General features: G+C 37.2%; 1 long non-coding RNA gene across 8 annotated transcripts in view; it reads left to right on the top strand.

The window, feature by feature from the left end:
* LOC110259987 (uncharacterized) overlaps positions 1-15,135 on the top strand; it is a 1,024,192-nt gene that overhangs the window by 713,335 nt on the left and 295,722 nt on the right. For 2 of the 8 annotated variants that reach the window (XR_014839514.1, XR_014839501.1), the window contains exon 6: positions 996-3,239. The exons of the other annotated variants lie outside the window; for them this stretch is intronic. This is a non-coding gene — a long non-coding RNA (uncharacterized LOC110259987). Of the gene's footprint in view, positions 1-995; positions 3,240-15,135 lie in introns of those variants that run through there. 8 annotated transcript variants of the gene reach the window in all.

Here is a 15,135-nt window from a genome sequence, read left to right as displayed (position 1 = left end):
ATTTCTCAAGATTTACGTGTTTTTCAGGCCTTATCTCAAATCTTTCCATATCCAGGAAGCTCCCTGAGAACACAGACAAAATGGGTTTTCCCTGAAATGTATTCCATGGAACCTTAGGTTTTTCCCTTCATAGAATGCATCATTTTGTAGTATTTATCACTCAGTCAACTAATCAATATTTTCATCTTCATCAAGACCATAAGCTCCATGAGGTAGGGGCAATGCATTTCCATCAATAGGTGCATAAGCACTTAGTAATATTTGTGGAGAAAATGTTTGAATAAATAACTCCCATAATTTGTAAGTAATTAGAAATAAGATTTGAACTTTTACTCCAAAATTGAGTTGCTCTATCCATAACAATGAGCAAATATGGACTAGACATCTGGAGTGCATAGTAGACATTCTACACTGAGTTCAGGATACTGAGATGAATGAGATCAAATCCTTGTACTCAGGGAATTTACGCCCAGTAGAGAGGACACACAGGGGGAGGGGATGATTAACTCCCCAAAGCTGGGAATGGGCCATCAGGAAAAGCTCCTCAAGGAATGTTCAAGGGAAGGGGGTTTAGGGGAAGGGTAAGAAAGCTTTCATGGCCATCTGGCAGAGAAACAGGTATAAAGGGAACCACAAGGCTTTGTGAGAAGTTGGTATGTTCATGGAAAGTAGAATAGGGAGGGACATTGTTGAGTTAGATGCGCCTCCTCTAAAGGAATTTTTCCTGAGCCAAACTGGTTAACCCATGATCTCATCAATATATCCCACACATTTCTAACTCAGCTCAATGCAAAGCAGAGTTTTTCTCATTGTTAAAGAGTTTCCAAATCTGGAAAAGGTGCTCTTTGGGGGTAGTGGGTCCTACCTCCTCTGGGGATGTTAAATGTTGTGTGCATGAGCAGCTGGGTCCTGTGTTATGTAATGCTTCTTTTCTCATGCCACAGCACACAGAAAACATTAATATTTCTTTTTTTCTTTCTTTTTTTGCTTTTTAGGGCTGCACCCATGACATATCAAGGTTCCCAGGCTAGGGGTTGAATTGGAGCTGTAGCTGCTGGCCTATTCCGCAGCCACAGCAACACGGGATCCAAGCCACGTCTTCCACCTACACTGCAACTCAAGGTAACACCGGATCCCCAACCCACTGAGCAAGGCCAGGGATCGAACCTGCAACCTCATGGTCCCTAGTGAGATCTGTTTCTACTGTGCCATGATGGGAACTCCCAAGCACTAATATTTCTATTGCACATTGTGGTAACAACCAGAAGCACTCTGTTGTTTTAGGGCTGAAGGGATCGATACCTCATCCCCTCTTAAATCTTTCATGACACAAGATGTGTGATGTTCTAGGATGGGGAATTCAGTCCTTTGGAGTTTTTGCTATAGGAGAAATTAAGATATCATCTGATCCTGAGATTCTTTAAACAGGAACACTCATTTCCCATATTTTTCATGCAGAATCTAGAGTAATGTATTAATGGTGCAGATAATATCATGTCATGTCCCTTCAAAAAACCCCTTGTCTTCTTAAAACATTTCCAAAGAACATCCAGAGCTCTTACCTTGAACTAACGGGCCCTGCACAGTCTGGTGCCTGCTTACCTCTCCCAAGTAATTGACTATAATTACCCTCTCTGATCATCACAATTCAGCCCCAGGGATTTTTTTCAGATTTTCAAATCAACCAAACTCAGTCCAGCCTCAGGGCCTTTGTACCTGCGGTTACTTCCAAAGGCAAAATACAAGGGGACTGTCATTCTTCAATCCTCAGCTTAAATATCATACCTTAGTAAGGCTTTTCATGACTGCTATATCTAGAGTTTCTATATATCATGACCTATTGCACCACTTGTTTGTTTCTTTCCTAGAAATTATCAAATAATATATATATTTAAATTTATGCACTTATTAGCCCTACCCCCATCCCCATACACTGCACCTACCATGCGGCATCTTTTCCTCGACCTTTAAGTTTGACAAGGCAGAATTTGCCCTACTTATCTGATGCACACACCAATGCCTGACATGTTGCAGGAACTCAGTAGTTATAAGTTGAATGAATTACTTGAAACATTTCAAAGACAATTTGACAAACAGATAACTTGGAATATTGTAAGCCCAAAGACAACGGGTGCTTAGTGCATGAGGTGGATACAAAGGATGAATTAAAAGGAGTGATCACATCAGGGTGCAAAAATTGAGAAAAATTTCATGGAGGAAGCTCTAGATGTCTCCTGAAATGTCAATAGATGAAACTAAAGTGCATATTAGGAAATACCTTAGGATGGGGTTAGGATATACTTTAGGAGGAATTATTATCAATAAAAAAGCATTGTTAGGTAGGAGAAGAGGATAATGTAGGAACAATAAATAATGGAATTTGATTTGAATATAGAATCAGTTCTCACCCAGGGGTGATTTTTTTCCTCCCAGGGACATTTGGTAATGTATGGAGACAATTTGGTTGCTGCAACTTAGATGTGCCACTGACATCTATTGAGTAGAAGTGTAGGATGCTGCTAAACATTGTTCAATGCACAGTATAGTCAATCTAAACATAGAATTAGCTGGCCCCAAATGTCCTTAGGACTAGTACTAGAAATATTGGGCTATAGGAATATATAGGAACATTGCAGAAGATAAGACTGAAACAATAAGGCAAGGCAAAACTATAGAAATATTTAAATATCAAGGTCAGGCATTTGCTTAGTGGGTAAAGGCAGTTAATGCTGACTTGGGCAGAGATGTGATAGGATTAAAGGGGCGCTTTGCAAGGCCTAACCCTGTGCTTGTGTGAAGGCAGCCTGGAGCAGGAATGGCAAAGTCCTGTTTAGAGGCGCTTTGATGGTCTAGATAAGAGATTAGAAGGCCTTGCATCAGAGGAATGCCAACAGAGATGCAAAGGGGATTGCTGTTATTTCACAGTTACAGTATTCAGGGATGGCCAATGTCAGAGTACATCCATTTCTTTAAGAAGTCTTAACTACAAATTCTTATGTCTCTTTGATTCAGTTCACATGAATTCTGAAGGAAAATACCACAAGTCTTGACTTTTTTTGTCCATGAATGCTTGGAATGCCCCTGAGGTTTCTTCAGTGTTTCATATCTTGTGTTTTTATCAGCGAGTGGAGAATTTAAAAACATGTATTGTAATCACTAACAACGCTATCCCTTTGGTGAAGGAATTTGGTTTTGCACCATATTTGGGCATGGGATGGGTGGAAAAGAGAAAGGAAAAAGAGAGAAAGAGAAAGAAAGAGGGAGAGGCAAACACACCAAACCACAATTGTAGAATTTCTCTTGTAGAATGTTTGTTTATAGAATACTTGGAAGATGAGGATATATGAAAAATAGAGTCATGGAATCTTAGAGTTGGAAGGTTATCTAGTTAGGTCTTTTTTTCTGAGCACAGATCAAAACATTAAATGGGATGGCTGACTAGTCCTGTCTTAAAGATCTTCAGTGCTTGGCCAGCTGCCAGGTTGTTCAAAATCTTTGCTCACATTTGCAGTGGGTTTCTAAGATTTCAAGATATTGGCAATCTGACAAAATCCTGTTTCAAAAGTAACTGGTATCTTTATTAGCGTATGACAAATGAGATGTGAATAAATACTGTGCAAAAGAGCCAAGGTAAAAATATAATGTAATTTTTATTTGGACTTTACCCTTTATTGGGTGTTTCACAGACCTCAGTGAACAAGAAGCCTCTCTAGCTGTTTTTTAGTTCTTCCTCCAGTCTAGGAAGAGCCCAATACAGTGAGAAATAGAAGTTGTTTATAAAGTAGCAGTAGCTCCATCATGGTCCTGATGCCAGCCTTGGGAATTCTGACCTCTAGGTAGCATGGCACATTCTGCTCCTCTGTGGTCAAGAGGCCAAGCCAGACACTGTTCTTCTAACTCACAGATATGAAGGAGGAAGCTGAGCTCTGTAGCCTGCTGCCTTGGTTCAGGGCTTCAAGGCACATTTAGTTCACTTACACTGTTGCACACTCTTGATAATGTGTATTTTAAATTACCCATGCACTTTGATCACAGAAGTCAAGATTGTGTAAGGTCCTTGCCTTTTCTGGAAGGAACATTAGACATGGAAGCTTAAACACTCCTAAGAGAGCAGATGTCTGGTCAAACTGATGCAATTTGTAATAAATGGAGCCCAGGAGAAGGAATCGCTAATGAGGACTGCGAATGAGTGAGGAGGGGAGATGCTCTGTCAGCCGTTAGGATAGATGGATAGACAATGGTTAATTTAGAAAAGGGTGATTAGCAATGTAAGTTTAAGTTCTGGATTTCTAGAGATGGCCATATGTGGCCACAGATTGGAGCTATGGGTAGAGATTGAACATTTCCTTTGTCTACCATGATTTTAATGAATGCAGGACTATAAAAATGTTGCCTTAGGTCATCCTCTGTCATGTTCTCATTCCCCGGCCTGTCTCCTCTGACATTTACCCTAGTATTTCCATGATACTTTGTGGAATAGATAATCACTACACCATAATGTGTCTTAATTTTGCTATCATGATTTATGTCTTCTTTCTCTTTGTAAGAAGAGTTCCATGGGAGATTTTAGTAGGTGAAACAACAGATTTTTTTTGTATGTCTAATAAAATTATGTCATATAAACAATTTTTTTTTAATTTAGGAAAAGCCAAAAATATTTTCTCTAAAATAAAAGATCTCCTAAGCTACCAGTTTTTTTTTGTTTGTTTTTTTTTTTTTTTGGCTCTCTGAGGAGAATAAACAGACTCATGTTAGAATTTTTATAGTTTCCTTTTTTTTTTTTTAGGAGCCACTGATGACATTATAGCCTCTTGTCAAATTTCACTGATGATACCATGAAAAACTTGCTATTGGACAGAGTAACACATATAATACATGATAAACTTTGTAGGTGTTCTATTTTCTACCTCTGAACTCTAAAATACATGCTGCTAAATATAGATGCAAAAAGAAGATCTTTTTCAAAATTTGATTTTTCAAATATACAATACTTACTACTTATATGGTTTTTGTCTTATATACATACCTCCAAACTATTATCTGCCCTTGATGTTTTAGTTTTTTTTCTTAATTAATGCTATCTGAACAGGAAAGCAGTACAAATGCCTCAAATCATGGATTTGATATATATATATTACAATATATCATCTGAAATCATGGTATAGGTATGGTACTTTAAGCAATATAATCTTGATATGACTAATCTGATAAAAATTGCATTTAAGTTTTCTATGTAAATGAAGGTGTGTTAGTTAATTTTTAGTCCCAGGTGTGTGTGTCTGTGTATGTTTAGTGTTTATCAACAGTGTGAAATACAGACATCAAGTTGTTAGTACATACAACAACAGCAGAAATTGTAAAGTCAATTATAATAAAGCTGTGAGGAATGTATTCTTGCAACAAAGCACATGGGATCCTGATTCTGAGTGGAAAAACAACACTGCTGCTATTCACTTCATCAGTGAGTGACTCTTAAGAGAGAAAAGGCCATGAGGTAGCACTGAAGAGAGAAACAGGCAGTGGCCTTGTCTGCTTGCTGATCAGATTGTGCTTGTCTTTTCAAAAAGAAAGGAACTGGTCCTTTTAATAATTCCCTTAGATGGCACAGCTAAAGCCAAATTGGCTCTCCAGCCTGCTCTTATTTGTGAAGTGTAATTCTGTGGTAATGAGCTGGTGACAATGTGAGGAAAATAGTCTAAAAATTCTGAAAAACAATTCCAAACATGACTAAAGACAAGAAAGAAAGGAAGAAAGAAAAGGCAGAGGGGGAGAGAGAAGGGAGGAGGAAGCAAAGAACTTCCGCAACCACTTCAGGGGAACTAAAGTGGGCTTTTGTGATTACCCATCAATATGTATATCGCTTATCAATCCTATATTCTAATGCCTCTTTGTTACCATAGAGATGTTCCATTCTGTTGTGAATGAATGAGCTTCATTCTCAGAAGATTCCAAAGTATTTGCATCCTTTAGCTAACTTTAGCATCTTTTGTATAGTTGCTAGACCTCTTCCCATGTGTAAAAAATGCCCAAGAATATGCAGTGTTCATTTGAAGGTATACCGAACTTAGCAATTGTGGGAAATAGGTATAAGAAAAAAAGAAGGCTACTAACTCACATCACTCTTGCTCCTTTCCATGTGTCAACAGGTAATCTTCAACTTTACAGTTTCTGTTTGGGAGAAAATATAGCACAGAGTTAATTACTGAGTATGTTTCCCATATAGAAAGAAATGGATTTTCTTAGCTGTAGAAAGCAGACATGGGACATGGGGTTTTCCTGGAGATGAAAGGAGAAGTGATCAAGGGAGGATGGAGGGCAAGATATGTTGGTCAAGTAGCCCAGGAAGGTAAGGCTGGAGTTCCAGTCGTGGCGCAGTGGTTAACAAATCTGACTAGGAACCATGAGGTTGCAGGTTCGATCCCTGGCCTTGCTCAGTGGGTTAAGGATCCGGCGTTGCTGTGACCTGTGATGTAGGTTGCAGACGTGGCTCGGATCCCGAGTTGCTGTGCTCTGGTGTAGGCCGGCTGCTACAGCTCCTATTTGACCCCTAGCCTGGGAACCTCCATGTGCCTCGGGAGCGGCTCAAGAAAAGGCAAAAAGAGAAAAAAAAAAAAAAAAAAAAAAAAAATGGTAAGGCTTTGCGTTCTTGGTGCTGAACTGTAGAAAGGGAGTACAAAGTTTGTTTTTCACTGTATAGTTTATTTAGTGTGGCATCTAACAATATGTACTATTTTGGAACACTTGGCATTCTTAGATCATGTAAAGCAGTGTGAACTCTCTTGACTCATTCTTCCTGAGCTGAAGCAGGCAATGCATTTCCCAAACACTCCAGGTTGGGAAAAAGATGAAAAGAGATTTCAGGACATTTGATCTTTGCATTTGGACTACTTGCTGACACCAGCTTTCTCTATGAGTTTCAATTGGATCCCTTTGTTTATTAGTTAACCTGTCAAAATTTAAATACAAATATTTGTAATTCTGCCATGGGGTATCCCATTAGTAGAGTTGGGAAAAAGAATTACATTTTTTTTTTTCTGTGCATCCTATCAATTTTCATTTCCTCATTCTCTTCTATTTCAGTGTAGTGGTAAAAGAAGACCCAAGGTTTCCATTTTTTGATAAAGCTGTTAAGATAGAAGTGCCATTTTTCTTTTATTTGTGGGACTTCAAAATTGAGATGTGTTCTCACACTGGATGTTAAACTCTGTTTATGTATGTACCAGTTCTTTTGTATGTTTTTGCTGTCTAGAAGCTCTAAACACAGGCTCTCTGGGGTTTATTACTGATGACATTTTTCTTGCCAGCAGTGATTTACATCCAGCATTAATAAAGATTCCAAGTGCTCTAAATTGCAAACCCTTTCTCTTGACAAAGGTTGACCTGCACCTTGTAGAAAAGCTACTACAAGGAAAGTGTGCTGCTGATGTTATAGCCAACTCTTCTCTCTCTCCAGAGCAAGTTCAGTAAACTAAAAGCTTGATTTATAGCCTAGTGGCACCAACAGTTTTTATCACATTCTTTGTAAACTTTCAAAGCCTTTTCTAAGTCCAAAGTTAAAATTGTACTTGTTAGAATATTAGAAAACTTGCATATGACCTTTAATAATTTTTTTTGTTTCTATGACTTGTCTAAAACCATACAGTTAGAACGGGACTCCGGAAACTATCAGCAGAAATTCTTTCAATATTTATTTATCTATTTATTTATGGCCACACCTATGCCATATGGAAGTTCTCAGGCCAGGGATTGAATCTGAGCTGCAGCTGTGGCCTACACCTTAGCTGTGGCAGTGCTGGATCCTTTAACCCATGGTGGCAGGCCAGAGATCCATCCCACACCTCCATAGCAACCTGATCCACTGCAGTCAGATTCTTAACCCATTGTGCCACAAGCAGGAACTCCAGAAATTTTTTCAATTCTTAATCTGTTCCCTTTCCCAACGGCAAGGTTAATTTAGATGTTTTATACATGAAGATGGTTCTGTGTCTCCATTTATAGACTTTTATTTTAGTTTGTACATAATAGTTGGAAGTTTTATGGTGACTTAGGCACTGAAGAGCAGACTACTTAGAATTTATAAAATTATATGATGATATGCAGCAATAACTGAAACAGTATCATATTTCAAAACTTCTTGTTTTCAAAATTATAATTAAGAATATTGTGGAAGTACAAGTACCAATATAATGTATCTGTTTATGCTTTGGGGGGCTTTTAAAGGAAGTCTCAAATCACTTCATAGTTGGAGCAGCTAAGCAATACAGGAGGTGACAAGGCAAGGTCACACAGTAAGGCTAGAGCAGAACTCTAATGGGGTATAACTGGGCCATCTATAATATGTTTAATTGCTTGAGTCCCCAAAGTATAGACACAGGTGACCAAGGCTCAAATCCAGCAGTTCTGCCTGTTTAAAGTCACATGGGAGCAAGGGAGAAAGGCAAAGGTAGCTTATGATGTCCAAATTCTCAGTAACTCAAATCTGGGGTTAGGAATAGTAATTACTTATATTTAATAAGCATCTGCTGTATTTCTGACACTGAGAGTTTTATGAATATTATCTTGATTAACTTAACAACAATACTATTAGAGAGCTTTGATTTCTACCCATTACACAGATGAAGAAACTGAAATATACAGAGGTAATTTGTCGAAAGACTCGCAACTTTTATGTGGATTTCAACCCAGGGGATTGGAATCCAGAACCAATTCTACCTCTAGTCAATTTTTCATTCTATCTCTTGAATGCCTAAGGTGATGCTATTAAGTACATAGGACAAAGCCAGGAAGGCAGAATATGGGGCAGAAGGGCTACAAGAATAGGTGTTCCTCAAATAGATAGAAAAGAGGTAGATTTGTGGTTATCAGAGGAGAGGAATGGAAGGAAGGGGAATTAGATGAAGGTGGTCAAAAGGTACAAATTTCCAGTTAGATAAGTGCTAGGAATGTAATATACAACATGATGACTACAGTTAACTTTGCTCAATGGTATATTTGAAAGTTGTTAAGAAAGTAGATCCTAGGAGTTCTCATTCCAGGAAAAAAAATTTTTTTTAATTTTTTGATATTTCTTTTATTATTTGTATGACATGGTGGATGATAATTAAACTTGTTTTGATCATCATTTAACCACACATGTAAGCCAAATCATTATACTGCACACTTTAAACCTATACAGTTCTATGTGTCAATTATATCTCAATACAGCTGGAGAAAAATGAACAAGTTTTCCTAAAGTATCAGAGTTTTTCATGGTTGTCTTTTGTTTTTTGGTTTTTTTTTTTTTTTTTTTTTGTAACAGTTACTTTGATAACATGCAAAGCTTTTTCTCATTTTATAGACAAGAACAGTAGCTTGGGCTTCCCTCCTTTTATTTGGAATACGGGTTATATAAGGACCACCCCAGCTTTGGGAGAACACACTTTTTGTGTCAGGAGCAGGGTTGTCTTTGAAGAATATTGTATTATCCGGAGCCCTGGAGCTCCAGCAGTTTTGACTGAAAGGCCTAGGCAGGAATCTCAGACCCAATCATCCTTATTGTATCTCACTCTTGGTTTCCTACAGTGGCCCTACAGAGGCAACTCCAACAATAACATATTAATCGTCTACTTGCTTTTATCCTAACCCCTTTTTGCCCACAGGAGAAAGCAGGCTGGCATCAGTATCACTGTCAGATTCACTGGAAAACTAGGTTCCTAGGACCCTAGGACCACGTTTACAGCATATCCTGATGGGGAGTCCAGTGGTTTCTTTAGTTTAGTGTTATTGCAAAATGACTATCTAAGCACTTAATCTTATTTTTGTATTTCTTCCATTGTACAATGGGATCGGTGTTCACATAGAGGGAAAGTGCCATAAATTTATCAATCAGCTATGCTTTGGGGGGAAAGGGGTTACATCTGTCAGGTCACTTGAGTATGTAGGACATTGGGTTTTGCAAACCGTGGCTGTTAGTCATTATTAGTCTCCTTATAGAAGTTTGATTTTCTTTTGAAGATATTTTTGCACTGTTTTTCTTCTTCTCATTTCTGATTTCATTCCCTGGACTTGTTCCACATTTAAGCATTCCTTATTGCTGTGTATAGTTCATGGATTTTTTTTCTCCTTCCACTCCCTTAACTGCTGACATAGTGTAAAGACCTGAAGTTTCTTCCAATACCAAGCCTGATTCTACTGCAGTTACAAACTTCTAATATAGCTGTGGTGAAACGGTGAACTGTTCTACCACCTATTGCTTTGCATATCAGTAAACACTTAGAAATTCTATAAATTGAGGACTTTAAATATAGGTTATTTCTATCACAAATTTGTAACATAAGAATAATATGAATTGATAGTAAAATTAATTCAGGAATAAGTGGACATCCAGAGTTTCGAGTCTCAAAATAAATTACAAATTAATATAATTTTCTGGATATTTTCTTTCACAGAGAAAAAATATTATACCTCCATGATACTGAACATTCAGACTTAGAATCTTCCAACTTTCACATAGCTGTAAATAGTAAAATATGCCATGTAGACAAGTCACCAGTAAAACTTTTACCTACATTTTATCTGGATGTTTTGTTGTTACTTAGGCTCATTAACCTCAAAGTAATGATATTCTCACTTTTATCTTTGAATATGTTTTCTGTTTTCTATCTTGCTTTTTTTTTTCATCTATAAGCCCTATAACTACACATACTGCGAGAAAATTTCATAAAAGAATTAAAATAATGTGGAGACTCATAAAAAGGAAACTACAGTTTTTAGAATCTAAGAGAACTTTTTCTTAATTTGCTTCTTTTCTTGGCAAGATGTATTGAAAGCAGGGTGACAATCTGGTTCTCATTTTTCTTGCCTTATCACCACGCAAACCTCCATTTAATAGACTAAATAAATACATAAATATAAAAAAGTCTCTTTCTTGGGTGTGATTTCTGACACAGAAAAAGCAGAGGAATATATAAGTGGAAAGGTAGAGTTTGATGGATGTCAGAAGAAAATGGCAGCTTGACACAAACTGTCAAATTCTGCATAAACTTCCTATCTGGTGATATCCCAGGAAACTCATGTAATTGAGCAGCTATCACAGCTATCCAGATCCTCATGGCAGTTCTCCCTTGTTTCCTAACCCCTTCTCCGGACTTTATTTTCTCTCTGTTGCCTTACTCTTTTTTATGCAAAGTAGAAACAAGAATCACTTTTAAGATATAGGCACTACCTAGAAAGGTAACACATCTTGAAAATTGTTATGTTTTGCTTAACTTCAGACACACAGGGTTGTTTGTTCAAGAATTCAGAACTTATCTCTGGGAATCAAAAGAACTGAAGGCTATTTCTTACAAAAACCTGTGTGTGTGTGTGTGTGTGTGTGTGTGTGTGTGTGTGTGTGTGTGTGTGTGTAAGTCAGTCATACAGAGCTATTCAAGGATATTTATAGAACCTTCCTTATATGTGTTCATACCCTTCTTGCCTGCCAAGTTATTGTACAGAACCCACTTTCCTGTGAAATACTATTTAAATTCCAAGGGTTTGACTATTATCTCTCTCTTGTTCAAAATGTAACATCAAATTCTTGATCTTCACTGATCTTCTTTGGCTTAACCCAGCTGGTATGGCCATTGCATGCCCTCCAATGATCAGTCACAATACACCAATGCACATTTCTTCTGTTTTTCCCTTTATCTGATATAAATAGCTTTCGAAGTTTCTGAAGGGCAAGCAGTGTAAATTCTGTGTGTTACATGCTAACCTGATGTCCTTGACTAAACAAAGATTTTTTTGCCAGGGGAAGGGGGAAGAAAATGTGTAGAAATCTTTAACCAAATGCACAGAGTGATTTTCCATACCTACCACAGTAACACATGGGAATTCATTGTAATGGCCGGGGAGCCTCTGCTAAGGGTCAACTAGCTATCATGGTAAAGTCTCTGGCAATTTTCTTTGCAGTGAAAGTAGCTTTTGAGATAGAACCAAATTTGGCATTAGAATTGCAGATACACATGAGAACTTGTATGTGTAGAACAAACAATTTCTTGCTGCCTATTGCTTGTGGGAAGTTTGCCAAGAAAAAACAATTTGCTTTACTGCAAGAGCCCAGCTAGCCATTACTGGAGAATGTTTTTTCAAGATTGCTTATCAGTGATTTTAATAGAGCTCAGAGGTTTGTGTAGTTGCACAAAATGTTAGTTACTTTTTAAAAGCCCAAATTTCTCTCCCTTTTCCTCCATAAGTCTGAACTCTTTTTCTAATTGGAATACAATCAGCAAGATTAGCACCTCCCTAAATAAGTAAATAGTAATAGATAATTAAATGCTTATGATAAAATGGATTTAACTATTATGTTACTGTTCCAAATAAAAAGCTGTTCTATTCAAAGAGGCTCCTTGGTTTCGCACAGTTCAAGCTGTTAGCTATTAATTTGGTTTTGCAATTGTGTCCTCTGTTCATAAGAGGATTCTGTGGGGAAGATATTTCTTCAGTGCCTCTTCATTGATTGATTGATTCAGTGAATGACTTTATTACTTCATTTATTCATCAAGTGTTTATTGGCAACAATTATTCACTTAACAAGAATTACTGGGCCATTTTGAGCCAAAGAGAGAAAAATGAGTAAAGCATTATTCTTGACCTTAGTGAAATCAAGGTCCAGATGTAGGTGATCAACACACAGAGAAAACCACTATTTAGGGGAATAAGTAAAGTAACAGAGGTATTACATTCAGTGTTTCTATTTGATTCAGAAGCCCATGGAATCACTTTTTTAAAAAAATTAATTTTATTGAAGTAGTTAATTTACAATGTTGTCTTAATTTCTGCTGTACAGCAAAGTGATTCAGCCATACATACATACACATATACATATCTGTTCCCATATAGGTTATCACAAAACTGAATACATTTCCCCATGCCATACAGCAGGTCCATGCAAATAATTTTAATATGGACCCTACACTTGGTGTAGTGTAAATATTTATATGTTTAAATATTGAGACAACAGAACATAGACATCTGGGCAGCTTAACTCAGTTGTTAAAATAGGATGTTATAAGGCCAAAATTATAACTTGGCATCCAAAACCAGAAAATCTGCTTTGAATAGTGAAAAATTCTACCGGGTTTTTAGGCTAATCCTATAATGCTACTCAGTGGCCAAGAGTGACTTAAGCTGAAATTGTACACTTTAGGATCAAGCCAATAAATTCTTTACTGATGGAATATAGATAGCAGTTATTCTTCCTCATCATAAGGATGCATGGTATGTAGAATTTTGCTTGAAAGTAAATTAAAATTGATAAGTAATATGCATGTCATTAAAACATCAATTATTTGATATTTCTTGGCTATTGCTCAGTGAATCTGTTTCTGATCCAGGACTCATCACAAACCAAAGAAGTTTGTAGTGATATATGTAAAAGCTGCTAGAAGAGATTTAAATTTTGAGCTCTAGGAATCCTTTGAGGAAAGGTTCAGCATAAAACTGCTTTGCCTTATAGACACTTCAGAATCATCTCTATTTCTTATATGCAAATTCAACTGGGAAAGTTTCCCCTTTATGGGGCCCAGGCCACCCAGCTAGTTTTGGGGTAGGGGGTGGTTGCTGTAGACGGCCTGGAGTCATGGACCTGCAATGCTGACTCTTTCCTATCTCATCTCTCAGACTAGGGGCAGCAATAAGTGTAAATCCTGGCTTTTTCATTAGTCTACATTTCCTAAATAAGGACCCACTAGGTTAGAGGAAAAGACTCTGCTCTTACTTTCACCTTTAGATGTAGGAAATTAGTCATTAATTAGACTAAAATGCAGGCATTGCTTGTAAATTCGTTTGTGTTTTCTGGTCTCATTAGTGCTATTCTGGACTACATGATAATGAGCATAACATAATTAAAGAGTAAACACGAGGCAACTACAACCAGAGTCAGGGTTTTCAAGTATCAGATGGTAACAATCAGAGAACAAGTAATTTCTGCTCACTGAGGGTGGTCTTTCTCCAGTTTGAACTGAACTTGTTCTCTTGTCTCCTGTGGCCAGGGCTTATATAAAAACCTCTTCTTATAATATAGTTTGGAGTATATTAGAGAGATGGTAGTACTGAGGAGAAACATACCCGATGCTGATGAGAAACTGTTCATCTCATAATGAGAAAGCCCAAATGCCTTACAAATAGATTCTTCCTACCAAGGAAGATTTGGCTGCTGCCATTTATAGTGAAAGAAAACTGGCTTGGAAATGTAAAAGGGGATGACTCTATATTTAAAGTCTCAGTTTGATCAATTAGTGACTGAAAGAATGAGGAGCTGAAAATTATCTCCAGTGAAGATTTGACATGATGGCAAGAGCCATACGTATTTCATGGAAAACTGATGGGTGAAGATTGCATAGGACATCCGTTAAAAATGAAGATCCAAAAAAGATACCTTCATCAGCTGCCAGTTTCTCCAACTCCCCAGTGAGGAGAGAGAGAGGAAGTGAGAATAACAAAGTTTACATAAAGTGTTTCCTAATCTGTGTAAAGTAGACTGTTGGCTGGCATTTACAGATTCAACATGTATTTGATTTTTCACGAGCAACAAGATGTCCATGTTAGACGGTACTTGAGATGATTTGCATTTTGCTGAGACGTGAGTGCTCTCTGCTCCACAGAGCGTCTCTGACCAAACAGCCTTGATTCTCACCAGCTATTCTTTTCCCCTTTTTATTGTTCAAAATGTTACCATAACAGACCTGAAGTGTTAGGCGCTAGGGTTCTTTGTTAAATTGACCCAGATCATGTGAAGCATCAGGGATAGAAAAATAATGCTAGAGAATTAATGAGATAAGAAAGTGAAAAAAATCTTTGTGATTGTTTTTTGTAAGAAAAAAAAATTACGTATTTTATTAGTTCTGTGTTCTTAGACTCTATAAAAGTTCAAAGGGCTTGCTTAAAATTTTCAGTTGAACTTTATGGCATTTTATGAAGAGATGAATTATAAAAGTAGTACCTATAAAATTGGAAAATCATCAATGTTTCAAAATTTGCCATATTGTATAAATGGCAAGTCTACCATATATCTCTTTTTTTCATTAACTGCAGCCCCCTAAATGAAAAGACAAGCTAGCAATTCTCTCCTTATTACAAAGTGACAACTCAATAAGACTTTGATATTATTTTGAG

The sequence above is a fragment of the Sus scrofa genome, chromosome 1 (assembly GCF_054392235.1).
Source record: "Sus scrofa isolate SSC_HxYL_T2T_F1_AM1 chromosome 1, Sscrofa_HxYL_maternal_Yorkshire_Landrace_v2.0, whole genome shotgun sequence".
Classification (NCBI taxonomy): domain Eukaryota; kingdom Metazoa; phylum Chordata; class Mammalia; order Artiodactyla; family Suidae; genus Sus; species Sus scrofa.
Note: the sequence above shows the minus strand (reverse complement) of the source record. Positions and strands in the feature narration are given on the sequence as shown.